Here is an 11330-nt window from a genome sequence, read left to right on the forward strand (position 1 = left end):
ATTAATGTGTTTGTAGGGCACATTCAGTTAAAGGGTCAATGTTTATTTATTAAATGCAGATATTGCATTTGCTTCGAGTATGTAATTAAAGCAGCAGATTTTACATACTCTGTTTTGCCTTTCATGTAGTAGGCTGCATCATAAAACAGCCCGGGATGATTTTGTCAAAAACTTTAAAGGAAAATACATTATAGGCTTCCTATGTGAAATGAAATGCAATAGTGTTTTTTCAAAAAGCTAAGGTTTTCAAAGATTATGATTTATACAATAGTCACAGAAACTCCATATTTTATCAAACATCTCTGTCTTTGTTTATGGATTTGTTGTACCTATCTCCCTCCAGAGGTCTCTGCTTCTGCTATTTAATTTGGGGGAGAAATCTTCAGAGAAATAAATATAACTTTGGTGTATTATTTCTAAATAGGTGATGCTGTACATATCCATTCTTGCATAAAAGCATGATTCTGACGATATTGTGATTGAATCATACCTTTAAATGTGATCAGTATTAGTTATTCTCATTTACAACTGCTTCTCCCTGCAATATCAATGGTATCTATCTTCAGGAAGGTATAAAATTATTTTTTCTTAACCTATTTTGTTTTTTCCTATTTTATTATGTGCTTTATCTTATATATTCTAGGATTATTTCAGTTCAATGGCAAATGAAATTGCAGTTCGTATATATAATATATTGTGTATCAGAAATTAATGACTGATATAAAGCAATCCTTTATCAGTAGTTTTAATAACATTAAGCAGTAAAATACAGTGGTCCCAGGCATTAAAATGCTATTTTTCAGTGCTCCAATATACTATTCTATCACATAAAGTAAGTATTCAAAAGCTTTGCTTCCTTTCTTCAGCCTTTAGAAGAAAGTCTCAGAACCACATTCCCAGGTTGAGTCCAGAAGAAATTGCAGACCTGAAAACTGAAGTCAGAAAGACCTCTTGTTTTTCAAAGTAACCTTTTGACCATATGTCATTAAGAAGCTGTATCTCTTCTAAGACCTCTTCCAATTATACTGGCTTAGTGCTATTCCAGGAGCTTACCATATCCAATCACCCTAAAAGAATCCTAATCAGGCCTTAGGCTAAAATGCTGCATTGAAGGAAAAGCTGAACAGCAAGTAAGGTGTTGCATTTGCTTCAGCTGCGGGTCTTGTCAAATAGACACATGTCCAACTTCTAGAGTTAAAATAGAAGAGTCATTTAAAATCAAGGTTATTTGGTTCCCAGGGACTGTAAACAGGTTAGGCCTGCAAGTAAGTCTTACTTTGTACGCTTGAGGCATAATTGAGGTGTTGGATCTTGAAGTTAAGCCTGGATGGAAAACAGCAGGGATAATGCTTTGCATTAGACATTTATTTAAGAAGTGTCCTTCAGAGCTGCTCATACTGTCCATCCTAGGAGTATAAGACTTCTTTAGGACTTCTGATCCAGCCCTTCACACGTTGAGATCTGTGGGCTTAACGATGCTCCAAACTCCTGCAATTTGTATCCTCTTGCCCTGTTTGGTGCTGCTCCAGGGCTCTGGAAACAGCTGTGCTGTACTCCAGACCCAATCCATACAATACACTCTGGCCTGGAGCACTCTGCATGGCTGAATTATGGCAAGTTTAATAATAACAATTCGGTGATGTTGATTTTTAAAATTTTTATTTGGTTGGGTAACAGATTTTCAGAGTACAATGCTTAACTGATTTGAATTGGTATTTTAGGACCTGATGGTCTCACATGATCCATGCATGGAGTCACTGTGACATGTAAACTATCACGCTCAGATTTGGTTTACTCACAGTAAATAAAGCATATATATTTTACTTGGTAGTACCTTGTTTTGTATGGCATCCATTTCTAGAGTATTGTGGTTGGGCCCATAACAGCAAGCTGTGTAGCTGATACAATTAAAAACACTATGGGATGATCCCTATTTTTTTTTTTTTTTAAAGCAAATGACCATCCATATTAGCCAGCCCATGTGTTTAGATACCTCTTTGTGGATTACCATGCAAAAGCAGCACAGTGAACCAGCACCACTGATTAAGGAGAGAAGGCTGCCTGCTTATGTTTCCCTTGCCCTGGCTGCTATACAAGGCCAAGAGCAGGCCATGGAGGTTTAGGGAAGTGGTTTGTTTCCTAAAAAGTGTTGAAAACACACAGAGGTGAGTTGCTTGTGATGTGGGAGTTGAGAGGCACACAAGTGGAGAATGAGGATCAATTCAAGAAGAACAGGGAGCAGACACCCCACTGGGCCTTAACTGTGATGGGAAAACCTTTTTCTGTGTAGCAAGGGTAGCAGTGGCACAGTCAGTCTCTGACTGCAAGTCCTAAGGGACTGAGGGTGAGACTGAAGAAAGGGGAAAAATGTTTTAAAATAATTTGTTTCTGATCTGTTGCACTATGTGCATTTGGAAGTTGTTCAGAAGTCAGTTGATCCACTTTGATTTGGATTATTTTTCATTGGCCCACGTTTAAAATGTGACCCATTTCAGATTCATCTCAGACCATTTGTAATAAAACTTTCTCCTGAAGTATGATTAGCAAGTCTGTACCAATGAGATTAGTGTTGTCTAACAAAACGGATAACTTAATGCCTACCCTATGTTCCCATCTGACGTCTCATCTGGCAAGGCATTCCCCTCTCTAGCCATCACTCCTAGGATTAATTAACAGCTGATTAAATCTCAGGAAAGCCCTTGTATCCTATGGATCAGGTGGCAGCCATGCTCCCAGTGAGAAGGTGTGGAAGCAGATATATTCTGCTGATGGAGGGTTAGGCCTTTCCAACTCTGCAAGTCATGGACAGTAGTAGTACCAGGAATGCAAGCCACAGATGGCAGCAGGGGGATGCAGCTGTCTGCAAGAGGCTTAATATCCCTGGAGCAGCTGCACTGGGAATTTGCTAGATGTAGCATGGCTTATGTATGCTGCGTGCTCTCCTTTAATCCTTCTGCCTTCACCCCATCTTTGTTCATTACATCATTATTGCAAATTATTTTCATTGCTAGAGTGCTAACAATATGGTGACCTGTTGACTTAGCTCTACATCCCTCGTTCTTTTGGCTCCTGGCCTAAGGTAGGCTACACTTAGCATTCATTGCTAATTATTACTTTTCTTGTATTTTTTGTTTTGTTTTCTACCCTGAGTAGGAACATTTTTATGCTGTCAAGAGTCTTATCTAGGAAGAGTAAATAGCATTGTAGATGGTAGCCTATGACTAGAACATTAATCATTTAACACAATTCCTTTTGTATCAATCACTGAAGCCAGAAGATCAGGATAAAGAATAACCTTGATGAAATCCTTAAATTTTAGCTGTGATTTAAATAATGTTCTGTTTTGCACACAGCAAGTTAAGATTAACTTTATACCTTTCAGTTTAATTTGTTACTTCTAATTTAATTTAATAAATCATTGGTTTCTTACATTTTTTTGCGCCATCATTAGCACCTTAGCACAGAAAGCGTATAGTAAAACTCCTTTTAATGTAGGAGCAAAATCTTTGCTTTGAAGCATCCATGCAGAATTTGGATCAGAAGTCATGCTGCATTCAAAGGCCAGCCTGATGTCCTGCTGACCTATTACATACTCTCTGGAGAGAACTGGATCTTGCTCCTACACATTGCTAATTTTGGGGAACTGTCTAAATAGGTCCCATTGTGAGAGTGAAGGAGCTCACAAGGATACTTTATTTTTATATGCTGGTACAATTTGCCATTTTACATTTTGAGTCACCTGAGGAGCAACAGGGGTACAGTACAATGACATCTCAGAGTTAGCTTTCCCAACTCCCACCTCGCTGGAGTTTGCTACCAGACATGTAAATCAATCTCAGCCATTTCCAGACAGGGATTTCTGTAGGGATATTAGCTGTGTTTCTGTCCCAGGTGCAAAAGAGCCTCTGTGGTGGTCATTCTGAAATATTTTTTACCCATTTTAAGACTTTTTTTGCACTGGTTTTGGGGCTACAAGGCAATAGCTGCCTAGAAGTGATGCATACCTCTGAATCATTGATCTAGAAGAGGTCAAGAGGACGAATAGATAAAGACACACAGAGAAAAAGAATTTGTTTATAATACTATTTATTTAACAAGCTTTCATATTCCTTTGGGTAACAGAAAACATTAAACATAGAGCTTCCACACAAATGAGAATGATTTTATTTTAAATGTTTTGAGTTCATAAGGGTTATGGGGAAGTGAAAGAAAGGAAAACTGTTCACACACAGAATATATTTACTTATAGTACCCGGAATAGTTTGAATCACTGTTTGTGCAAAACTGTAGAAAATGTTTATAGATGATATTAAATCATATATTAAATGAATTCTCCCACCTTGCCTTGCCCTTCTCTTTTTCCAAGTTTTTAAATTTCTGTGATGCTTCTTTTCCTTTTTACTTCTTCTCAAATTTTTGCCAGTTTTCAGTTTTCCTCTTTCAGTCCTTTACCACATTTTCCCCTCATCTCCGCTTTTGCTTTTTGTGTTGCATTTACTCTGCCTTTAATTCCTCTCCCACGTGCTGCATCCCTCTATATATAATTTTTTAGCTATATAATTTTATATTTCTATCTTAAAAGGAAAAAAAAAAACAGAGAAAGGCAGCTTTCAGTTAAACATTTGTGCTGCAAAATGGGCTGCTTGCCATGCTATTACCTTCATGTTATCCTGGCACAAACCGCCAAAGGAGACAAAAGGAAGGATGAACAAGAGAAAAAAAAAGCAATGTTGACTGTCAGGATCACCATGAAAGCATGGCATAATAACAACTATTAACCTAGAGATTCCTTGGGATTCCTTCTTGGGTTAATCTCTGCTCTGAGAATTCACTTCAAAACTGTAAAATGATGATCTGAGGACTCATCCCTCTAAGAGGGAGTGTGAAAAGAAATGTATTAGACATCTGACCAATAAAGGTAATGATGATGAGGAAGAATGAAGAACAGCTAATGTCAGTGTGTCAACAGCTTAACAAATACTTATCCTGAGAACAAAAATATTTAGGTGGATTTTAGACTGTATTTTTACATTCATTGTCAGCAACTAAACAGCACAATAAATTTCCCAACATTTTATATCCCATATTAACCCTTGGGACAACAAAAACTCAGAATACTATAAAAACATTTCTGAGATAAATTTCTTTTTCTACTTCATTTTAGAAGATGAATATTTTTAAGACCAATATATCATCCAGATAATTATTAAGAATGAAGAAGAACTGAATAAATTACTTATAGAAATCAGCTATCAGTTTTTAAAACATGGTAGTTCTGAAAACAAGTACTGAAAATTGTAACTTGACTTAATGAAGCATTTGCAGGACATCTTATTTGTTCCATTTTTATACAATCACTTTTTCAGAGTAACCAGTTACTGTGACATGCATTTTGTACATGAAGTACAGAATTCATAAAAAAAAAAAATAAAGTGAGCAATCAAGGATGAAGAGGTAATGAAATAGTGTTAGCCTCAATAATTTTTTCTGTAGCTCTTCTGACATCTCTGTCAGAAGACAGACATGTTTTCTCACCATCAGGAAATATATTTATCTCACTGCTGGAAAAAGAGAAGCAATGGAATAAGGTGGAAAAGAAACTCCAGCAAGGAAGTAAAATGATGACCAAACTTTGGTGTAAAAGTAAATTAAATATTGTTAATGGACCTCAGGTGTTAGAACATTGTTCCATTTAAGTAATTTATTTTTCTCCCACTGAGTCAATAGAGTGAGGTTTTCAGTCTAATTTCAGATTTCAGGTTTAAAAAACCTTCATAAATAAACACTTGATGTTCCTAAGATAACTTAGCTGAGCCTAGATTTTAATTTTAGGGTAATCTGATTGACTTAAATCTCCATTACTACCATCAGAAGTAGAAATAGAGTGATGGGTGTTCCCTACAAAATGGGAGAAGAACTTTGAGCAATGTCCGTGTTATTGTTGCTGAAAGGGAGCAGGTTCCTTTACACATACTTCTACTGGCAGAGGAAATGGAGCAAGAGTGTTTGAAAATGCTTTATTTCAGCACATAATTTTTTCCATAGCATTTTCTTCATGTTCACAACTTGCTTTCATATTTAATTTTGATAAAGTACTATCATGCTACAATCAATAATCCAGGAGTGGCCAAAATAATACATTAATATTTAGTCAGTCTTTTACTTTCCTAGCTTCAGTGATTCTAATGATTTGTAGTATAAATTTAGTGACAAAAATTCTAAGTATCATTACTTAGATGAATGCAGATCCTCTTGGTTCATAATTTATGGTAACATTACCTTTCCAGATTCTCTAAAAATATTCTATAGATCATATTTTAATGTCTAATACAGAAAGTTGCAAATGTTTTACGTATCCTATTAATAGAATTCTGTGATTGGAAAATGTTCAGAAATAAGTTTATATATAAAAATATGCAAATGTGTGTTTTAGGAAATGAAATCCAGTAAGTTAGTCTTACATCATGATTATTTGTCTTTATAATGCGCTGTGCACCACATTCAGGCTTAGTCTGTAGGGTATATATATGCATCTCTGCCTTTCCAGGTTGGGAGTTTCTTTTTAATCTTGAGCCCAGTAGACAGTTTCTCATCAAGATGTCTTGCCATGGCTTTAAAGCAAAGCTCATATATCTTGTGTCCCACAACAATGGCATTACTTCAAAATTGCTGAGTGCTGACCACAAAAAGTCTTGAACTTTTATGTTTTCCCTCTTAATCTAGAGCCTTTTGTAAGTGACTTCTCGAGGCCTTGTAGTTTGATGACTTTCACTTTTGTGCATTTACAGTTGTACTGACTTGTTAATCATAGCCCTTGCTTTTTCCCTGATGTTAACAGAAATTACATAAATTATTAAATAAGGACAATAATAGGACATATTTTATAAAGCAGGAAACATTTATCTTTGTAGGAAAGATCTTACATAAGAGGGAGCACGATTAAGTGGGGAGTGACCATCTTTGGCTTGAAAGGACTGGGCATTGACTTCTTGAAAAGGCTAAGAAAAGAAAGTACAGCTAACGCCAATTTTGAATCACAGTGATGAGCTAGCGAATGCCTAAAACTGCCACAAAATAAGTTCCTTATCTTGGTTTTCAATCTTTCCCCAACAGCAAATGCACTGAGGCAATCCCAAGATTTTTTGAAGAGTTAGAGACAAAACACTTTAAGTAAAAGTAGGAGATAGGAAAAGAGATTTTTTTTTTGAGGGTTCATAAGCAAAGTAAGAGAAAGAGTTTTTACAAAATTCTTTGGACAACCTCCCTCTGTCCTCAGAGATTTATACAGGATAAACTGAACAAATACTGTTCCTGCATGTTTGTTTATCTATGAAACTTCTCCCCACAAAAAGTAATGAAATCCTTTGATTAGTATCATCCAAGTAATAATATCTTTCTGACTGTGTCATAGCAGTAATAATAAGCTTTCAACTCTTTCAATGGGCAATGTAATTTTGTCATTTTACATAAAGATAAAAAGTGTCCTATTTGTTCCAGCACAAATTTCTATATAATTCAAAGTGTTGTGGATTTGAGTGCAGAATTTGACCCATTGCAGGAAGAAGCAATAAAATTCTGAGATACTAGTTATTTCCAGTTTTCTTGATAATGTTGTTGTAACGCAATTAATCTGTTTTAATAAACTTTTCATCACTATTACATGTGGCATGCGTACACTAACAGACAGGGAAGGAACAGGATGGCATACAAGGCTTTCCAGAACTCTTCTCCTTTGTTTTTTATCATTCAGCAAATCAGCTTTGAGAGGGAACTGTTGCTCATGCAGAACAGAAGCATTAATGCTGAGAAACTACACAGCAAAAATAGCTCAGTTAAGCAGACACTGCTGGGCTCTTCATCACTCGGTCTTACTCTGATGTTCAAAGAATTTTCCATATGACATAGTACAAGGTTGTCTGAAATTGTTGATAACAAAAATGCATACTTTCTTCTTTGAAACAATTACTTTAATTATGTATTATAACAGAGATTTAGTGTGATAAGATAATATGTATTCATTAGAGCACTCTGATTAGATTGCTTCGTCATAATGTTTTATCACTAATGTGAAATACATTGCAGTGCTGATCTTTTTATTAAGCCAATATCTTTTAAAGCTAAAGAGCTATCCAATTGTACAGGAAGTTAACTGTGTGTCTGTTTGTTGAACTTTATTTACTCCATTGAGCTTTTACTATAATCAGATAAAATACACAGATCAAAGAAATTTCCTGCCTAAGAGTGAAAGTGAACTGCATAACTTTTTCATGTTACCAGTGAGACTTCTAGTAACACAACCAATACAGTAGTTGCATTGCAGAGACATGAATCTTAGGAGTTAGACTTGCAGAAAAACCGCAGTCATTGGCTATACCTTATTTCAGAAAAAAAAAAATCTCTTTTCCATTACTTTGAACTGTTAGAATGCCCCTTTTACTGACTGTATTTCATTTGAAGTCATGATAAAAGCAGACTTTCAAAGCTGTTCTAAACTGAGCTCTCTTTTTGCCTATTCATTTAAAAAACAAGTAGTAGAATTTGTCTTACATAAAACCAAAATTCACTGACTTGTTCTTTTCACATGTTGAATTGCAGTCTGCCAATGAGGTAAAATTATATTTCATCCATTTTCAATAATAAATCTAACAAAAGAATTCTGTGATTCTGTGATCTTTCTCACTCACATCCTGTAAGCTAGTTTTGATAGCTTTGAGACTGAACAGTATCTAACCCTAAGAAGAATTCTGGTTAAATTGGTGAAATCACTTGCAATAGTAATTTCAGGATGTGCATGCCATGTATGACTAAAACCATGTAGGATTACTTACAATTATGTTGATGTTAAACCATTTCAAACACTTTGTAATGTTTTAAAGAGGCCTAATTTTGTACTTTTTGGCTATGAATATTATTTTCCCGGTTTATTAGAGATACGTAATTTTTCAGTTAAAGACTTGAATCTGCAAACATTTAAGCAGATGTTTTATTCTACCTGGTGAAAAAATCACATATACACTGACTAACAGGGTATATATAAGATTTATATATACCTTATTTGTATCTTAGGACATCTTTTACACTCCTCCAAATATTTTGAGCAGCCCTTTTATTGAGCAAACTATGCCTGCAAGGCTACAAAGGAAGCCCAAAATAAAAACAGAGATATCTGCACATTTCTCTAAGAAGGACATTTTTTTCCATTTAAGTTTTAAATGGAAGAGAGAAGGAAGAAGAAAAGTCATAGCAGCACCTGTTACACTGCCTGACAAACCCATCAGCAGGGCAAAATGTGGTGTGAACATGGTCATCAACAGAGTTAACAAGAGAAATGAGCTTCTTACAGTCAGAGCAAGTAGTGGAGATCTGTAATTGGAATGGTTGTCTTTAGAAATACAAGAATACACAATTTCTGTTGCTGCAAAAAAGGGCAAAGGGTAAGAAAGAAGAGCCTTGGTTAAGAGACATAAATTTACTAGGGTTTCAAGAAATGATGGCAGGTTGTCAGTAATAACTTCCTTTGTCTTTTCACCCCAGGTCAAGAAAGCAGTAAGTGCAAAGGTTGTTTTCAAGATACAGGCAAAAAAATGAGTCCAGTTTAGCATACACCTAAATTCCCCTGGATTATTCATATTACCTTCAAGTGTGGGAAGAAATATTTGTGAAGTGTAACTGAAAATGATCACCCCTACAGAGACCAAAAAGTCCTCAAATTCAAGGGAGAGTCTGAATTTTGTCCAGGACCATTGATGCATTTGTGTGAGACAGTAAGTTATCACTACAAAGATGATAACAAAATGAACCAAAGAGCAAAGCTGGCTGAGTTTGGAAACAATTTTGAGAGTTCTGATAAATATACAAGGCAACAGAGCAACAAATGCAATTACAGACCAAGTTTTCTCAGTCACAGGTACATATGGGAAACTGTGTGACAGCAAGTTCCCACTAACAACCAGATACAAAATACATGTCATGATCAGTTCCACCACTTGGGTCACATTGACAACTATACCACCTAGATTGTGAGGCAGCTTTTTGCAGCAGGCATTTGCAATATCTTCATACGTGTCTCTCACTCTTATCAGTTGCCCATCTTCATTTTCCTCATACAAGCAAGCAATTAGAATTTTGCCTGTGTAACAGCATAATGCTGCAGCCAAGACAATAAGAAGTAGACCACTGTATCCACTGTGGAGGAGAGCATATGGCAATCCTAGGACAAATATTCCCTGAAGAGGAAGAAGAGAGAGAAAAGATAGCACAAAATCCCTTGGGCAAAATTTTTACGAGAAGTTGCACCCCCAAACCCATCCTCCAATGAACACTGCTTTCACCCACCTGCATGGTGAAATTACTCCATTCTGCTAGGTAACAACCATGAGAAATGTGTTTATTTATGATAAATTAAATTACCAGCAAAAGTAACTTCTTCTATCAACACACATGTAAAGATAAGCTGGGAAAATGAGAATGTGACTGAATGACAGAGTCAGCTTTCTAGTTAATATTTAATGCTGATGTAATTAGAAGCACATTTTAGAAAGTTCATAGTTAGTTATTCAGTCAACATGCATATTAATGAAACAGGTTCAGTATCAGTAAAATTAAGCATCTGTAGCATCATCTGTATAAGTTTCACTCCAATTAAAAATAGCAGTGTAAATAGATTCAGTAATGACAATTCCCTTCAGTCTAAAAATTTTTAACAGACCTCCAGAGAGAAGACGGCATTAGAGTACATCAGACTATGCTTGTGCTTCCTCCACAGCTTCTGTCTGTCCCACAGGGCCTTGCTCTTGCTAAGTCCACTGATAAAGTGATTTTTCTAAGTGCTGAGAATCTGGACTGTGCAAACTTATTTAGGTGTTTAAAAACACATGCAAGACATTTTTTGCTAAGCAGTTTTTGAAAAGAACATAGTTTTACTTGTTTTATCTGGTAAAATAAAGAAAGAATTTTACTTTCACAGAACATTATGAACAATTCTTTGTCTTTTTCCTTTCTTCTTTGTATTAAGGGACAAATTAAACTTCTATGTGGTTTCATCAGTTTTCATCATTTCCATCAGCACAAACCCAACAAAACTCTTGATGAATAGTTATTAATAAAAACATCCAATTTAAGAAAGATGCTTTTGTGACATTTCTCTTTTGGTGTTACAAACCTGAAATTAGGAATTGCACATGAGTCAGACTGGTCAGGCATTTTTATTCATGACAACTGAATAAAGGTGAGGAGGAAACAAAACACAGTTTTGCAGAAATACAAGTAGTTCTGCAGAAATTTTTACTTCAGTATTTCTTACTGTACGCATGACACGATGAAATCTGATT

At 35.6% G+C, this 11330-nt stretch overlaps 1 pseudogene; it reads right to left on the reverse strand.

The window, feature by feature from the left end:
- Positions 1-7912: 7912 nt before the first annotated feature.
- On the reverse strand, positions 7913-10274 carry LOC100223745 (vesicular inhibitory amino acid transporter pseudogene; annotated as a pseudogene).
- Between the last annotated feature and the right edge of the window lie 1056 nt (positions 10275-11330).

The sequence above is a fragment of the Taeniopygia guttata genome, chromosome 3, assembly GCF_048771995.1.
Source record: "Taeniopygia guttata chromosome 3, bTaeGut7.mat, whole genome shotgun sequence".
NCBI lineage: Eukaryota > Metazoa > Chordata > Aves > Passeriformes > Estrildidae > Taeniopygia > Taeniopygia guttata.